Source organism: Pithys albifrons, chromosome 1, assembly GCF_047495875.1.
Source record: "Pithys albifrons albifrons isolate INPA30051 chromosome 1, PitAlb_v1, whole genome shotgun sequence".
Taxonomy (NCBI): Eukaryota; Metazoa; Chordata; class Aves; order Passeriformes; family Thamnophilidae; genus Pithys; species Pithys albifrons.
In genome coordinates, this window is record NC_092458.1 from 106,209,766 (window position 1) to 106,227,278 (window position 17,513).

General features: G+C 38.5%; 1 long non-coding RNA gene across 3 annotated transcripts in view; it reads right to left on the reverse strand.

Annotated features, from left to right (window-relative positions):
- The window catches only part of LOC139680354 (uncharacterized), a 238,218-nt gene that overhangs the window by 208,791 nt on the left and 11,914 nt on the right, over positions 1-17,513 (reverse strand). Inside the window, exon 2 of one of the 3 annotated variants that reach the window (XR_011699337.1) lies at positions 4,085-4,152. The exons of the other annotated variants lie outside the window; for them this stretch is intronic. This is a non-coding gene — a long non-coding RNA (uncharacterized lncRNA). The remainder of the gene's footprint in view (positions 1-4,084; positions 4,153-17,513) is intronic. 3 annotated transcript variants of the gene reach the window in all.

Sequence of the window (17,513 nt, forward strand, 5' to 3'; positions counted from 1 at the left end):
AATGGAGGAATTCAAGACAGAACTGGACAAAAGTATGAGCAACCAGATCTAATTAGATCTGTTTCTGGAGGTCCCTTTCAGTCTCATTTATACCATGAAGCTGTGATCATTATGACTGCAGAAAGACTGAGTATGTAATTCTTAGGCAACTCTCCAAGCATAAGTACGTGGAGTATGGCAGCTTGTAATCGCTTTGTTCTTCATAAAACTTAAAAGAATAAAAGGATGAATGTCATTAAAGACAAAGAACCTCTCCTGTTTCAGACTGGTTACTGAGAATCACCTCTGCAAAACTATCAGCAACAAGTTATCTTAGTTATCAAAGACTGGTTTGGAAGATTTCCATAACTGACACTTACTTTACATTTATTTTATTAAGTACATAACAAACCACACAAGTACGATAGCAAGCTTTTTATTTCTGAAGTCACTTGTCATTTATACCTTTCACTGTTCCCCTGTCAACACAGTGGGTTTTTTACCTCACAGATATTTGCACATAACCAAGTGTTATCTAACTCCTGGTGAAGGTTCCTGGATGGACTACAAAATACATCAGTATTATTAAGAGAACTTATACCAACATAACAAAGCAAATCAGACGAACCAAAAAACAAAAAGGTATTGATGCCAAAGAAGAATCCTGAATATATTTCACAGACATACAGGTGTGTGGGGTGGTGGCCTGGGGAGGGCTAGAAGATGAAGCTGGTCATTGCAGTATCCTTCTAAAATTAGTAATGTGTCAGGTCCCACAGGTACAACCCTATGCTGGCCACTAGCACTACTAGCAGAACCCCAAGAGCAAGGGGATGAGCTGGGCAGACACTTGAAATCAGCTCAGCTGTTGGTGTGCTATGGCACTCTTCATAGGTATAATGCCAGTGAACCAAAGCCTTCCTTTCTGCAGCCTTGGTACAATCCAAACACAGCTTCCCCACTCCCACAGGAATGCCAGAAAGCCTGCATAGCATCATCCTGAGTGGATAATAATTGGTCAGCAGTGCCTCCTCTGCCCCTTAACCAATTCCCCAGCACAGATATGTCCTGAAACTCTAGGACTGAGACCTCAAATGAGCACCTACTTCTGGCATGTTCATGCTTGGACCTCCTCTCCTCAGACCAGACCTGGGGTTATTGTCTCCATAAATATCTCAATTGATTCCACTTAGGTTCAGACTTGCACCCACTGGGACTGATAACAGAGCAGTCAGAGACTAGAACAAACCCCTCAGAGTGCTCTGCTATTTGTTCATATGGGAAAAAAATTGGAAAAAGAAGTCTGAAATAGATTCACAGGCTTCTCTATTTTTCCTTGAACTTCACCTTCCTTGAATCCTCTTACAGACCACTTGTCTGTTCCAGGCTCTTTCCCTAGATAAATATTGGCAATGAGCACTCACACACAAAAGGGGTTTTTAACTGTTTACTCATCCTTTGTGCTGTAAATGTCAGCTAGACAGAAGTGGTTTTCCTCTTTAGATTGGATTCTAGATGCTATATGAACTGTTACTTTGGTTTTTTCCAACAAATTCAAGGGCCAAACTCACATTAAAAAAACACACAAAAAAAGAAAGCAACTATATAATAAAACATTTTTTGGTAGAAATGCCCCTAAAAGGAAATTAAAATACAGACTTACAAAGGAGATTTCATGCTACACTTGTACTGGCATAAATAAAACCAGCATTTCTTGGCACTGTGCTTGATGACATACAAATGTTAGAAAGGATCTCCCTGCTCTGAAGACTTCATATATTTTTTAGCTACCCAAGAAACCTCTAAATCAGTGGTTTAGTTCACTGGCTAGTGTTTCAGAGAGTTCCTATGAGCTATAGGAGTTAAGTTAATTTCCTTCAGGGCATGAGTTTTAGGTTACATTTTTTGTTTGAGAAAAATAAATTCCAAATGTCATCCATGTGCTTTCCTCTGCCTAGCAATCCATTGCAGGCATCATCCTGCACATCTTTTACTAGGGAGTTAAGATGGGCATCTTCATTCTTTTCTACTGGGCTTTTCCTCCAAAAGATTAATTTTCAGCCTTTCTTGTTTGCTTTATACTGGGCTTGTATTCCCAGCCTCCTTCTGAAGGAAATTGCATGTTTCAGACTATCTTTAATATCTAAGAAGCCTCTTTGAAAGGACCAGCTTGTCCTGAAACAAGATTCAAGATAAATTGTGTAGCCAGAGACTTCATATAGAAGCACCCAAAGGAGAAGGTCAAATTTTTTATTCTTAAAAATCAATTGAAGTCATCTACTGTCCATGGATATTTAATAATATTTTTAGGACACTTCTGCAAAATTTTATCTTTTGATTCTTTTCACTCCAAACTTCTATATGGCCCCTTGCTTGTACTGCTAATTTATGCAGTAACTGATGTGAATACACCAACTGTAATCACTCAGGCAACAAATTTTACCATTGTCTGTCTCTCTTAACCTTTATATTTTATCTTTTGCTCATCCTTTCACTTAGGTATAAGTTCAGGGAAATAGTTGCAGGTTCTGAATCTTGTCTCTTCAGCTTTCCCCTGACTACTGTACTGGTTACTCTGGAGAGACTGGAGAACTCTGGTGTCAGAGCTCACCACAGTATGCTAAGGCCAAAAAGGTGAATATGAAAATGGCCAGTGTTTCTGAAGTACTCAGAAACCCACTGAAACCTAAAATGGACCAACTGAGCCCTGTGACACCTACTGAAATGTGAAATTAAAAAGTCTAGAGCACTTCTATGAAGTACTGAAGCAGACCCCCTTGGAAATCTATGGACTACTTTTCCTTCAGTAAATTTAAAATGGATCTAGAACAGAGAGAATGATCTGTACTCTTCATGGGTACTATTGCTTGTCAGTTGTTGGAACTTCAGTGTATTGAAGCTACACTATTTTATTCCAGTGCCGTAATTATCACCAGACCAAATCGAGAATGTACACTTGGCGAGGGACATAAGTTACTACAATTAGTTGTGTGCTAAAAATAACTTCTATTAAACCCCCTGATTTTTGGTTCTGAGTAGTTGTAATAAATACAGATTTCTTTTTCTAAAGGCAACCTTAATTTGATGCACTCTTGTCAAATTCTTAAACACAACTCTGGACCTACTTTCCATGCATAATTATCCTTCAAATGATATCAACCTAATTAACCTCCTTCTGTGTCTAGTTTGCACTCAAGCCAAACCCAGAAGCACAGTCACTGACAGTCCAGGAAAGGTACAGTCAACCTGCTGTTGATCTGGGGCTTCTTTACCAAAATTCAAATTTGCCTGAAGCAGGTCCTAATTGAAGCAGCAAATATTCTGCTCAGTCACAAACTGATGTTTATTCAAGCTGGAAAGAAGACAAACTTTTCAGCTGTAGAGGCCTAGAGGTCTCCATTGATCATGTAAAAATTGAAGTATTTTGAATGCTTTTGCTATCTTGGCAAATTTGAGCAACCTTTGTAGTATTATAAAAAGCACCTTCTCTTCTGCCTTCCTACTACAGTAACAGAAGGGCACAAGATACTTTTCTGGAAGAGGTTGCCTGAATATTAGCAGAAGGCCAGGTTTCCTCTAAATTTCTGAAACCTTTTGGTGGAAAGGGAAAGGAAGGAGTGAAAAGGATGGATAATTTTAACTTAAAAACGTACGCTTTTCCAGAAACAGATTGAAAGCAGGAATTTAGAACGGAAAATGCTAGACACCATTCAGAGACAACACGTGACAGCCTGAAGGCAAAATCATTGTAAACCTGGACAGGACAAAACAGAAATCCTAAAGAAGCACATAGAGATTATTTTAAAACATTACATATATGAAAAGAAACAAATCATAGAACAGAAAGCCTATGTACAAAGCCCAAAAAGAGCAGAGGTCAGTGGGACCTAAAAAGTCTCTACACTGCTTTTAGCAGCCAGTTCATAATTATAAGCATTGAAGTGTTTTAAAACTTTGTGATTTCTAAAAAATGTTCTTTTGGGTATTTATTGAATCAAAGAACCAAAGTTCCAAGCAAAGAAACCATAATTGCACTTCCCTCATCCAAGCCATCAACTCCACACTAATTGAGTAACAACAACACAGCAATGCAGCTGCCCCTTACCATTCAAGCTGTAGACTTAGTGTTTAAGTCTTGTTTTCCCAGATACGCAGTGTAAAATCCCTAAAGACCTAGAAAAGGAAGGCAATAAAAGGCAGTTAGAAAAGCATGTGTTTTACTAAGTTGGACTGGAGATCTGTTAATTTTGTATGAATTCTGGCTTGAGATCCAGCTGAACACATCAGTGGGAGGCTAATTTAAACAACACTGGAATTGACACCTTCTGAATTTTTAACACTATTGGGCCCATAAAGGGTAACTTGGCAGCATTAAATCACCAGGTCACATGCCAAATGTTGTGTTCACAGTTACCTTCAAGTCCTTGGGCTAAACTCACCTGACAATGTTGTTTAGGGATAACGCATTTTCCCATTGCTTCAATATCCCCCCTTTTTGAGAAGGCACTGATAATACTCTTTTGCATTTATTTATTTCTTCTAGCATAGATAGTTCTAAAACTGCTTGAGCACAGTTAATTTGAATGTTAAAATATCCCATATCTAGAAATTAACAAACTCCTCATATTTCTTTTTGTAAACTGAGATAATAAAGTGGGTGAGGTGTGCTACACCAAAACTGATAGCAATTATGATAGGTCAGAAAGATAACAAAACTCTCCTCAGTGCAAAATAATAGTTTTAAAAGTCTATGTTGTTTAAGGTTTTACCTGAGTTCATACTGAAAAATTTCCTAACTTATTACTTTACACTGAGAACAATATTGTCATTATCACTTGAAATAATGATTAACGTTGTCTCTTCTACAGATTCTAGGATATCTTTAAAACCAACATAAATACATTCACCTACAATATTTCTATAATATTTCAGAGAATCATTTTTAGTCACATAATAAGCTAATGAGTCTCACAGAATGCAGAGGAATCAGACTCCAAAACGAGAAGCTAGAATATGATTGTTTTCCCTCATACACCTTCAAAACCTAAACTCTTTGTTTTGGGACATGCTCAGCAGGAAAGCTGGCACTAGGGGCATCCAAAGGGCTAAAGAGGGAGGAAAAAAAAAACAAAGTAAGAAAAATATTTATAGTTCTGGAGGAAAACATTGTAGGAACCCAGTGCTTCTGTGTTTGTATTTTTTTTAAACTGGAGGTAAATTTCAAATTATCTATAAGAGATTTTACACACCAATGTGGAGTTTAAATATTGCTAGAAACAAAATATTATTAAAGCAATAAGTGTAACTTCTAATATTCTTTGTGTTTCTTAAATGAGCATTTTACTTATGATATTCATCAGATGTTATTTCCTCTAAATAGGAAGATATGTACAAGCAATAACTGAAACTAAATAAATTGTCAGATAATTATTCAGAAATAACAATTTCTAATATAGCTATACTACTTCTCATGTAGTTATAGTACTTATAGATAACATTTAGCTATAAGGGCAAGGAAGACATATACACCAACACCTCCCCCCCCACCCTCCCCCAATGCCAGAATCCTTAAGAAATTATCACAGCATGATTTCCATTTATGTGTGTTCTCTTGTGGAGTGCTAGCACTACGTATAATGGATACTGTGAAGTGGAAATATCAGCAAAGATCAACCATTGTAAATCTTTCTGCAAGTACTGGAACTGACACAGCTAATTAAACTGGTTCATATAAGAAACAGGCAAGTCCATAAACACAGTAAAAAGACAAGTAATTCAGTCGTTAATTCGCATAACAAAAAGCAAGTCCATAAAGTTGTTTCCAATTCAACACTGCCCTTAAGAAGTGTGGTCTCCTTAAAAGGGAGCATGTAGAGGCAGTAAGGGTCATCAGCTCAGTATTAGACAGTACATGACATGGGCATGAATCAGCTATTTGCTCCCAAAGAGAAACAGGCTAAACATTTTTGGAAGGGTCCTCAAGTTTCCAGCCAAGTCATCTTGTCTCTGCTCAGGTCTCTCTTTACCAACTGTTGCCTTCCTACCATTCCTGGATATATTAAAAAGAAATTGATATCCACTGCAAGAAAATGTCCCAAAACAAGCTATTAATTTCTTACCTCTATATTTTTGCTTTAGAGAAGTCAAAATATATATATATGCTTAGTAAGAGATGTATGAATAAAAATCCACTGTCTAGAATTTCCAAGTGTCAGTTGCCTAGAGAGTCACATGATAGGAAGGTGGAGCTTTTTGGTTCATTTAGTCAACTGAATGAAATGGTATTACCTCCTGCAAATTTTACTTCAGCAATCACACAGTAAAGACTTATTCTTCCATTCTGTCCCAAAGTAAAGAGAAGTAATTTTATTTTCACATTGGTTTCAGTAGTGGAACTAGCACAAGTCCTGGCATTGCTCCTCATTACAAGTTTTGCCTTTCATCAAAGACAGTTTTGCAAATATTATTGAAATAAGAACCTCTGGACTTATTTTCTGAGCAAGCAAAAGTTTAAAACAGTTTGAGGAGAATAGGAAGGTAGACTTCTTACTGGGAGAAGAGTGGGAAGTAGTACAGATAAAGGAAACAAAAGGTCCAGCTGGATGACCTGCACAGTACTCCACTGAAGGTCCAAATTTCAACTAGGCTCAAACAGAATACAAAAGCATAATGTTTGAGTAGAACTGGATTTTGTCAGGATGTTCTCATGTTGAGCTTGGAGAACAGGAACAGGAAGCTGGCAGAGATGTAGGCAGTCAGTCACACACACAACTTTTGGCTTCATTCTGGTTTATATACCACACTCACACCAAAATATAAACTCTCTGTATTCAGCCCCATTTTCACAAAAAAATTACTTCCTGAAAACCAACTGCTTTAGTTTTCCACATCTTCCCCCTCAACAGCTAAGCTGGCTGTGAACAGTGTCCAGTGAAGCAGAGGAAGGAGGAGAAAGGAAAAATGACCCCCTGTGCTCCAACTGGAAAGTTTCACTGATCTCTTGGTTGCATAAGTGATCCCTCTCACCAGACATCCCGCTCCTCCCCTATGAGTCTGGGAGGAACAGATGGAGCAAAATCAGATCTTCTGCAGGGATTTTTGTGACAAGTTACTGCCTTTCCAGTTTAAACAAACAAACAAATTAAAAAACCAAACAAACCAAAAACCAAACGTCGAAGAGGAGTCTAATGAAATGTGCTGGTTTATAAATGCATGCTTAAGTGAACAGGAGAAAAAAATGCTGCAAATGGCAAAAGAAGGTATAAAAATAATGTTTAAATACAGAAAGTCTAAGGCTACTGTGAAATATTGCATATAATTTTAGAAAAAAAAGCCAGAAAAGAATTAACACTTCAATTGCTTACAAACTTATTTCACTGGACATGTGGGGTTTTTCCCCTCAAGTATTAAAATATTATTTTCAAATGTCCTAGCTGCAAATTTAGAAAGCATAATCCAAGGGATTCAACACACCTACTGAAACAGAAGGCCCACAAAAATCTACAAAACCTTTATTCAGGCATAGAGCACAAATCTTCATTTTATTAGTATCTATGAATGAGTAACTATATCGTGTGGTAGAGGATGGATACTGTGGCTCCATACCTGGTTTGGACCCAGACTGAAGGACATGTCTACTTGCAAAATGAAAAAAAATACAGCTCAGTAAAACTTGTTTCATGATTAAAAAAAATTTCAGCAAACTTATAACTTGCAGATCATCTCTCTAGAGTATATTCTAGCCATTTAAGGATAATTGTGGTGAAGCTGGTAAGTCATCTGTACCTAAAGCTCAGATACAGAGAGGTCTTCTGTATTGCCAATGTCTTGGTTTGCATGAAGTAAACCATATTTGTTTTCAAAGTAAGAGGTTTTCAAAATATTTTGCTTAAGGTAACAGAACAAACAGAGAACCTGATATGGAACTCAAAGACATTGCCCTGGGGCTATTTTATTCCGTAGCTATCAAATATAGGGACTTCTAAACTCCAAAGCACCTGGAACTGACTGCCATCACAGAAAACATATTGAGCAGATGGCCTGCAACCTGTTTCAGCTTGCAATCTCCATGGCCCTAAAACATTAATTTCAGTAAAATATGTAGTGAAACCTCATCAAAATGTGTGATATTTGTGAAGCAGGATCTCATATTGGAACCCTCCTTGAATCAACAGAAGTTTAATTTGCATTTCATTGTGCTAACCTACTATATGTCAGGGACAGAACCTAAACATATATCAGAACATCATATGCATCTCCTGACAAAGAAAAAACCCATATTATTTAAAAATAACAGTAAAAAAAAAAAAAGAGTGGGGCTCCTGGTTTATGAAAAAATATACTCTGTGATCATAAATTATCATTCAGTCCACAGAACTAGCTTGAACCTAACCTGAAGTAAAAACCTCAAAATTGTCCCCAGATGTGCAACATCAGGTCCTCTGCTCAAAATGTTTGGCTTTTCAGATTTGCTTCTATTACACTTTAATGTTTTCAAATGTAAACAAGCAAATCAATATATTCAATTTTAACTATGATTTACCCTGAAGAGCTACATTTAAAGTTTTAAGATTTTGGTAAGCTTTCAGCATAGTGCAGCTGTTCTCATGAAGATGTAATGAAAGTGTTGTACCAAATCTTGAGGCTGGCTTCAAGCATATGAAGCAAACATAATAGCTTTAAACAAATGGACATTTACTACTGTTTACTCAAGGGTGATTTGACCTGAACCATCAGTAGGATCCAGTGGTACTTCTTGGTGTGGACAACCATCATGTTTATGGCACAGTCCACTGCAACACCAGTCACATAAATGTAAACAAAAAATCTGGGACTGCCAGCTGTGTAAGTCAAATTATACGGAAATGAGATTTCTGAAACTATTATTCAGGCTTCTTAGCTTTTTACAATCACATTTTCATAAGTGTTTCTTTTCTGCTAGCCAGCATTACAGTTTGAACTTTATACAAGTAATTTGTAAAAATATCTGTATACCAAACAAAGTGAGGATTTCAGCCAGGCAGGGAACTGCTCAATGCACGAACAGGTAGTGTGGACTCTCCCCGGGGCAGCCAACTGAGCTGCACACAGTTCTGGCTGCCAGACCACAACCTATAAACAAGGGACACAGTAAAGTGGACTCATTCCACCACTGCACTCCCCAAATATTTATGCATTCTCCCAAACCCTCCTTCTGCAGCTCCTTGGCAAGCTGCAAGGCCAAAGACCTCAAGCTTCGGCGGCCTCTGAGGTGGCCCACACGAGCTGCAGGCACTTCGCTTTTTCATGTCCTCATAAAATCCCCTCTGATCTTTGTGTTGAGAAAGAAGTTCCACGCATGGGTTGAAGTTCCACGCATGGGTTGAAGTTCCACGCATGGGTTGAAGTTCCACGCATGGGTTGAAGTTCCACGCATGGGTTGAAGTTCCACGCATGGGTTGAAGTTCTCTGCAGCAACAAGTGTAGACTCAAGCCACTCAAGCCTCTGTCACAGTCCCTCTCTTCCTGGGAAGACACCAAGTGACTCCAGGCTCAGCACATGTTCTCTGGAGAGGAAACACCAAGGTCCAAAAGGGCAGTTCTGAAGAAATGCCAGTAGGCACCTGTGTTGCCCACAAAAGAGGATGGACAGGAGCAAGACAGAGACTTGATGGGAGACCAGGAAAAAGGTGCACTAGGATTTATTTAGAAGAAATACATGGCAAAGGAACAGGGGTTCCAGTTCTACAGTGAGGTTAACCAACTGTGCTGATTTTTATCTGTCTCAGCAGCTTCCATCACATTTCTGATTGTTGGCAGTTCCCATATATTTCTATCACATTTGACTTGTCAGAGAGCTCCTCTCCAAAGTTACTAAACATTTATGGAGTGCCAGCAAAGTAAAATTTACTTTCATAGAATGAGGTCTATGGGTGGGCCCAGCTCGTCTACTTCATTGGTGTTATGACAAGTAAAATATTCACAGGCTCAGAAAACAGACCTATTATATAAAGCAGTTTACCTTAATTTTAAAACAGTAACTTTGTGCTATACTCAAATGTGAGGACAGATTACTATACAGGCAGTGTAAATTATTCCATGGCAATAAATCGCAGTCACAAAAACATGAACAGTCAAACAGTGAAGAAACTTTAGATTGTATGAATGAATATGCTTGACTCTTCTATTAAACTTTGGTGTCATAAATCAAGTCCCTAGACAGGGAGAGTTAGGTCCTTTCTGGTAGGCAGTTTCATAGGACTACTTATTATTCTAGGATAAACTGTAAGGAGGAGATCAATGCTGTTTTATAAAGCAAAACCCTTACCTGAGCTCTGGCATGCTTCAAATTATCTCCTTATGCCTACTTCCAGTTATCTCTCTAATTCCTGGTGTTGTGTCAAATTCTGACTTTACAACATGCAGCTAATCCAGTCTATGAGCTTGCTTAGCAGAATTTTTATCTAAGCAGCTTGAATGTTTATTATTAAACTGTATTGTTCATGCATAGTATTTCACAATGCACTAAAATAAAACCCAGTCTCATCATGAACTGTTGCAGAATTCCCTGCCAAAATTGGTTCCTTTCTCCCTAGCTGTGTTAGATGCAGAAATTTTCTAAAAGCAGTTTAAAAACCCCACAAAACTGTTAAAGTATTGCATTTTTCTTCCTTGTCTCAGAATCAGAGATGCTATAGTTATCATCCACTTTCATCTCTAAAACCAAACTAAAAATAAATCCAAAAACTCCAAGACAAACAACCGAACAACAACAACACACTTTTTAAAGCAGAAAACATTTCTGCTTTTGAACTTCATGGAAATTACAACTCTCCACAAAATTGTATGTAAAAGAAAACTTGGAAAACTCCTGTGCTGGTTTGAAGGTGAACCAGCAGGGGAAATGAACTCACCACGAGAGAGATTATAAGTCAGAGCTAAAATTTAATAATAATATTACAATAACAACACTGACACACAAGGGAAATTGCTTTCAACTCACAAAACCCCAGCAATATAACCCAGTGTCCTGGGGCACAAACCCAAGGGGGTTTGTTTGCCCTTGTGCTGAGACCCCTGTGGTTCCCCCAAGTCCAGAGCAAAAGGAAAAGAAAAACCTGTTGGTGCAGGCGAGGGCTGTGGTCTGGGCGAGAGTGGTGATCTCCTCCTGTCAAGGTCCTCCTGCTGCTCTGGATCCGACGAGAAGGTTCCCGAGGTCTTCTTACCCACCACTTATGTACCCTCAGGGAGCACTCAGTCCCTCCCCCTGGGCGGGGACTCACACAATGGGTGATTAACTCTGGGAGCCAGGGGTTGTTGAGCTGTTGATGGCCCATTAGCAGCTCCGCCCCCCTCAGGCTGGGTGTGAAGGTGATAATGGCTCCCTGGGCAGCTGCTGCTAATGGCCCATTGTCCTTGGGGAATGAATAGAGGGGGTGGAATACACAGGTTTGATCACCACCACACAGGGTTAGCTGGTCCCTCCTGCTGAACTAGGACAACTCCTTAAACTTCATTATATGTATCACCTCATTCACAGCAATTGTGTGTCACTTAGGAAGTGTGTTAGAGGTGTGTTATCCTAAGTTCCACACCATAAAGGTATGCTGAAAATTTTAAAACTACCTCAAACAAAAAGGGGAAAAGGAGTAGTTTTGCTTACTTTGTCACTTACAGTGACCTATTTAAAACGAGCTTTCACAGTAATTTAAAAGTAATCAATCACTTAAATAGAAGCCAGTCTTTCTATTTACTCAAGCCAGACAAGGACTGCTCTTCTAATTTCATAAGGACTCATTACCTGGTAGGTGAAAAACAAAACATAATCTAAAAACATAAGCCAAAACCTCAGAAAAAAAAACAATAAAACCCCAAAATAATAATTTGAAAAGCAAAAAGAAAAAAAAACAGGAAAAAAAAAAGAGAAAAAAGGGATGTCTTTTATCTAGTTTAAAAGTAGCCTGGACAGTAGATTTGAAGATTTAGAACTTTGAAAATGTACCACTTCTGAGTAGAATAAAATATATTTTTTGCATGCCTTCAAAAAGCTAACAACTTTGTATTGACTAATGCCATCTCTTTCAAGTGTTCATCTCCCTGTCATGCTTTGCTCCAATGAGTCATCATTTTAATCCTTCAAGTGCTTCTGCTGCACTTACAGTGTAACACATAGATACCATCTGCTCTTTAGCTCAGAACTGCCACAAGAAATCATTTCACACCAGCCAGCCCAGCAACTGAGATATTTCATAAGAGGAAGAGTCTGTCTGCTGGTCTTGCTCTTCCTAAAATACCTTGTGCTGATCATTGTGTTCTGCCTCTGAGAAGCGTCCAGGTCAGAGCAGGGAGATATGGGGTCTTTGACCGCTGCATTGCAGGGGGAACAGGGAGACTGCCCCATTCCTGCTGCCTGCGCAGTGGCCAAGCAGAGCCAGCACGTGCTGAGAGCCCCTCTGGCCACCACTGAGGCTCCTGAAGACATTTCTGGTCTGGCCCAGAGTGCTGCAGTCACCCCTCAATCACAAGGCTGGGGGTGCTTTGTCACCCCTCAAAGTCTGGAACCCCCAGAGGGAATGTAGCACAGGGGAGCAGCAGCCTGTGCTGGTTCTGGCCCCAGGTTCCCCAGCATGACATGTGCCTTAGCTCCAAGACAGCACTGTCACCTCCCCATCAGCCCCATCAGTCACCACCTGAAGGATGTAGCGTGAGTGATCCAAACTCCAGGTGATGAACAGCCATGTCATGCTGCTCCAGGACATGGCAGGGGGGCCCAGGAGCCTCACGTGGCTGAAGGGCTGTCTGTACTGCCTGCTTTCCCTCAACGCAGCAGCTCTCCCTCTCTCTCGACACCCATCCCCTCCTTCATGGTGCAAGCAAGTAGCCCTGGTGAAGTTTCAACCCTTCGCCTTCCAGACAGTGCATAACAACATGCAGCAATTCTGCGCCTCCAGCAGCAGAAGACTTCAAAATCCATCACAGATACCAGGCGACCAGGAACAGACCAGGAGCAGGGAATCACTCCCAACATCAGGTACACCACACTGCTGTGTGCCATGCAGGCACAACCCTCACTGCTCACTGCACTCACTCCCTGGCCCTTTGGTAGGACCCAGCAGTGGTGTGCTTGACTGCAGACCTACAACCTGGATAACTCACACCAAACTGCTTTAGTGAAGGACTTCAAGAGAAAAGCATAACTAAAAACAATAGAAGATGCCTCCTTCATTTCAAGGAAGGTGAACAACTGTTCAAGGAATTGTTAAGAATACCTATTAGTATCAAGTTAGTTCAGCTTTTCTTTGGTTTAATTTTCATTTTCACATATAATTTGATATCCTAAGGAATCAAGTTATTTTGTGGTTTGGGTTTGTTGTTGTTTTTGTTGTTGTTGTTTGGTTTTGTTTTTTTTCCCCAGTAAAATACTTTTACCATTCAAATAGAAACTTTTAAACACAGAGTAATCTGGGGTGAGTGGGGGAGTCTTACTCTTCTACTTAGCATCAGGGAATAAATAGTTTTCTTACATCTGGGAAGGGAAATAATAACTTCTGCCCTTGGTGCCATGGTATCATGCTGGTGACGTTAATCCATCTCAGAAAGACAGGGGCTCCCCTTTTCCTCCTCAGTATTCAGGCCATGAATTAGATTTCAGGTTCAAACCCATTTTTCTTGGAATTCTTCATTTCTTGATGCACTTTTTAAAAGCAGAAGCATTTGAAATAAGCATAAACAGAGTTATCTCTGGAAAAAGGGTTGGGCTACTAATGAATATTCCAAAACAGCATGATATCAGCTCTCCAGAGGAAACACAGAGAGTACCACCCTGAACAGGGCTCGGCAGCAATGAAAGAAATTTAATCTTAAGTTAAGCAAAATGGGAGGAATTTCATAATGTACTTGAGATGAGTATTTTATTCATCACACAACTGTAGGAAATAATTAACCCTATAGATAACATTTTATAGTAATAATAATCAACATGATTAGAGAAATAGTGTTATCACCTTGCAATCCCTAAACAATAACTCTGTTCACCAGATGAAACTAGACCAAATCTAAAAGAAAGAGCATGTACAGCCTCAGCCCATGCTGGGAAAAAAAGGCAAATATTCAGTCATACATAAAGTTCAAAGAAAGAAACTAGTAAATTGATAGTCCATTGGTAAGGACATAGTATGATATTTAAGAGTTTGATTGCTCCTCCCAGGCTCTGCCGTTGTGAGCCTCTGGGCAAGTCTCTTCACACTGAGAATCAATTTATATATCTATAAATTAAACAAGAGAGTAGGGTTCTTTTGGCAGAGCGAGTTTAAGCTGAGGGCAACATTTTTCAAAAAGACTTGACACTAAGAACGGACATGGTTCTGCTGACCATGAGATCCCAATGCACTTCAGAGCCAAAGGGAAAAACGCATCCGAGGAGGACTCTGTGGAAGAAGCCTGAGCAGGACTGAAGAACTTGGATTAACTGTACACTTGGCACTCAAGCACCTGGTGTTGGAAGGCTGCATTGATGTCTGGTGTGCACAGTTCAAGGAACTCACTAAAGAGCCTCATAAGTAAAGGACAGGAAGAAAAAACTCTTTAATGTAGCTTCATTTATCCTTTGAAAATTATGTCTGAATGGGTCACTGTCTGCATCAGTTTTGACAGGAGGTTTTTACAGGTAGCAGAAAACAATAAAAACAAGTTGCAGCAGTCAAGTTCAGACCATATTTATATATATGATGCAGATACAAAGGGCAGAGTACTTCACCACTGGAAAACCTTCCCAAGGATGATGGCATATCCTTGAGACTTTTAAATCAAGATTGGACTTTGCATTCTCAAAATCATACTTCAGCAGGAATTCATTTCACACAGAATGTTAACCTGAACAATCTCATTTTTTTTGTTCCACTTTTTTATTTTTAGTCTACAAGCACCCACTACACATAACAATACATATGATATTATATATTTAGGCTTATGCAATTCAATAGACTTTGTAAAACAGTCTTAAAAGCACTAATGAGAAGTCACAGTTGAAAATTACTGTTCATGGAAATTCTGGTTCCTTAATATGATATGGTTCACATATTGGTGAGTTACTTCTTAAAGATACCTTTTTTGTTCCTATATTTTAAATTAGCGGAATGGCAAATAAGAATATATATAGTAAAATTATGGCTTATAAAATGTGGCATACACTACCCAGTTGAGACTGATATATATAGATGTGGAAAAGAGGTGGAAGAAAAAGATTTAAGAGTAACCAGCTAAAAGTTCTTGGGGAAATCTCTGTGTGGCACAACTACCACCAAGGTAAAGCTTCAAAAACCTGTTCTAGCTGCAGGTTTTCTCCTCATCTAAATCTTCCCTGTCAGGTCCCTGACATTCATACCCTCCAGCTGTTGCCTCCTTTTCTTGCCAGCCCAAGGCCTTTCCCAGCTGTTCAGCACTTCTCATCCAGAATCTCTAGCACCTACATACTCCAGCTGCTAGATTATTCAAATGGAGACTATGGGCCAAACAGCCTATAACCAACTCGTTAATTCAAATTACTTCTTAATTCACAGGAAGGGAGAGGACCACCCAACATGTGGGACATTACTTTTAGACACAACACACTCAGATTACTTTATGCCATTCAGGTTTCTTATTTTAAAGATTGCAAAACAACAGGCTACTTTCATTGATACGTGTTGATCTATTGCATCACTCCAGTAACACAAAGCAGTCATAAACCCTGTTTAATTGGTGTTTTAAGGCAGATTTATGGCTACAAGGATTGCTAAAGCACTACAAAGCAGAAGCAGCACTAACCTCTTCCCCTGTTATCCCAGACACTACAAATATCAAGAGATATTTACACTGTGGTCTAGATATTGATTAAATTGCCAATTACCATTTTCTGCTCTCTGATTTCTGCTCCATTTATCATGTGTTCAGCTGGTTTCAGCTAGCAAGGACAAGAGAAACCAGATGACATTTTGAGATGATCTCTTCCTTTTAGAGATATATATATATACACACATACATATCATATGCCTCTACAAAACCTAAAGTTCTGGCATATACAAAAGCAAAATAAGACTTGAAAGGATTTTTTGTGATATTAGAAATTTAAAATAAAATAAAACACATAGTGGGTTTTTAAACCTGCCTTCTAGCGGTTATTTGAATTCATGCTGAAGTCACAGTTTGTAGTTCTTTCTGTAGCTTTTTGGACTATAAACCTTTTTTTCTCTCTTATATGGAAATTAAGATTTTTATCCAGTTTCAAGACTTTTAAAACATCAGTGTACCCTTCAAGTTGCCAACTCCACATTTATAAGTTCCTTGCATAAGAGAGACCTTCATTAAAGGATCCAGTGATTTTTAGTGCTGGTCTTTCAGGATGGTTTCCCCAAATGCTCTACTTTTGCAGTAGTATTGATGCAGCAGAACTTTTAGTCATTTGCTGCAATAAGTAAGTCAATTACAAAAAAATCATTGCTTAGTAACTAAAGTATTTAAATTTAGAAAATTATTTGGATTAAAAGGTAAAGAAAATAAAGGTAAAAATAAAAGATAAAAGAAAAAGTTCTTTGCTTTTTCAGAAACTATGGAAAATATTAACATGTTTAAAACTACACCAGCAATAATAAATACCTATTCTCAGTATAAATATTACTTCTTTATGGAATAACAAATGCTCTGTGTGTTCTATCAAAGACATGAACACTAGATAAAATCCATGCTCTACATGAATACACAATAAGGTATGCTTGTAGACAACATAGAGAAAACAGAATGATGAAAACAATCTGAAACTAAAGCCTCTTATACATCCTGCCATCAACTACAGCTGACTGAAAGTATTGACAGGGGGACCTTATAGGTTTCTCTAAATACATACTAAACAAGTAGGTAACACCAGTGATGGATTCAGACTTGCAGTTTATATTTCTCTATGTTATTTTACCATAATTCACCTTTAAAAATGAAGAAGTTGCATACAAGCCATGGTTTCTTCCTAAGTTTTTGATGGAAAATTGCCTTAGCATTCATTTTAAATGTACATGTAAATAAATCAACTTCCTCACTGTAGAATTTAAAAAGTAAATACAACAAGAATGATTCAATGGATCAAAACCATCCTAATCTTATTTATATTAATAATTATATAATAAGAATTAGTGAATATATATACAATAAAATGTAACAGTAGTGTTGCTTTCTTCAAGGCAGATATTGTGAGACAATTACTCTGAGACACACTGCTTACAAGAAACAGTAAAAAAAAGTTAATTAACATTAAAAAATAACCTTTTGTGAAAATTTTAGATTTATTTCCATTGGTGTCCAGCCTGTGATAGAACTGCATATCTTTCAAGACATCCATTCTCAGCAATTGTGTGCAGGTTTTCATACTAGCATATGTGCTACCAGGATTGCATTTATGGTCTGCTCATAATGGGTGGGGTAAAGTGGGCATTGCTTCTTCTCTACACAAGGAACTGTAAATATCTCTGTTTGACCTGATTTGGAGGAAAGGGACCATAATACCATATCTGCATTTGAATTAGATAAGT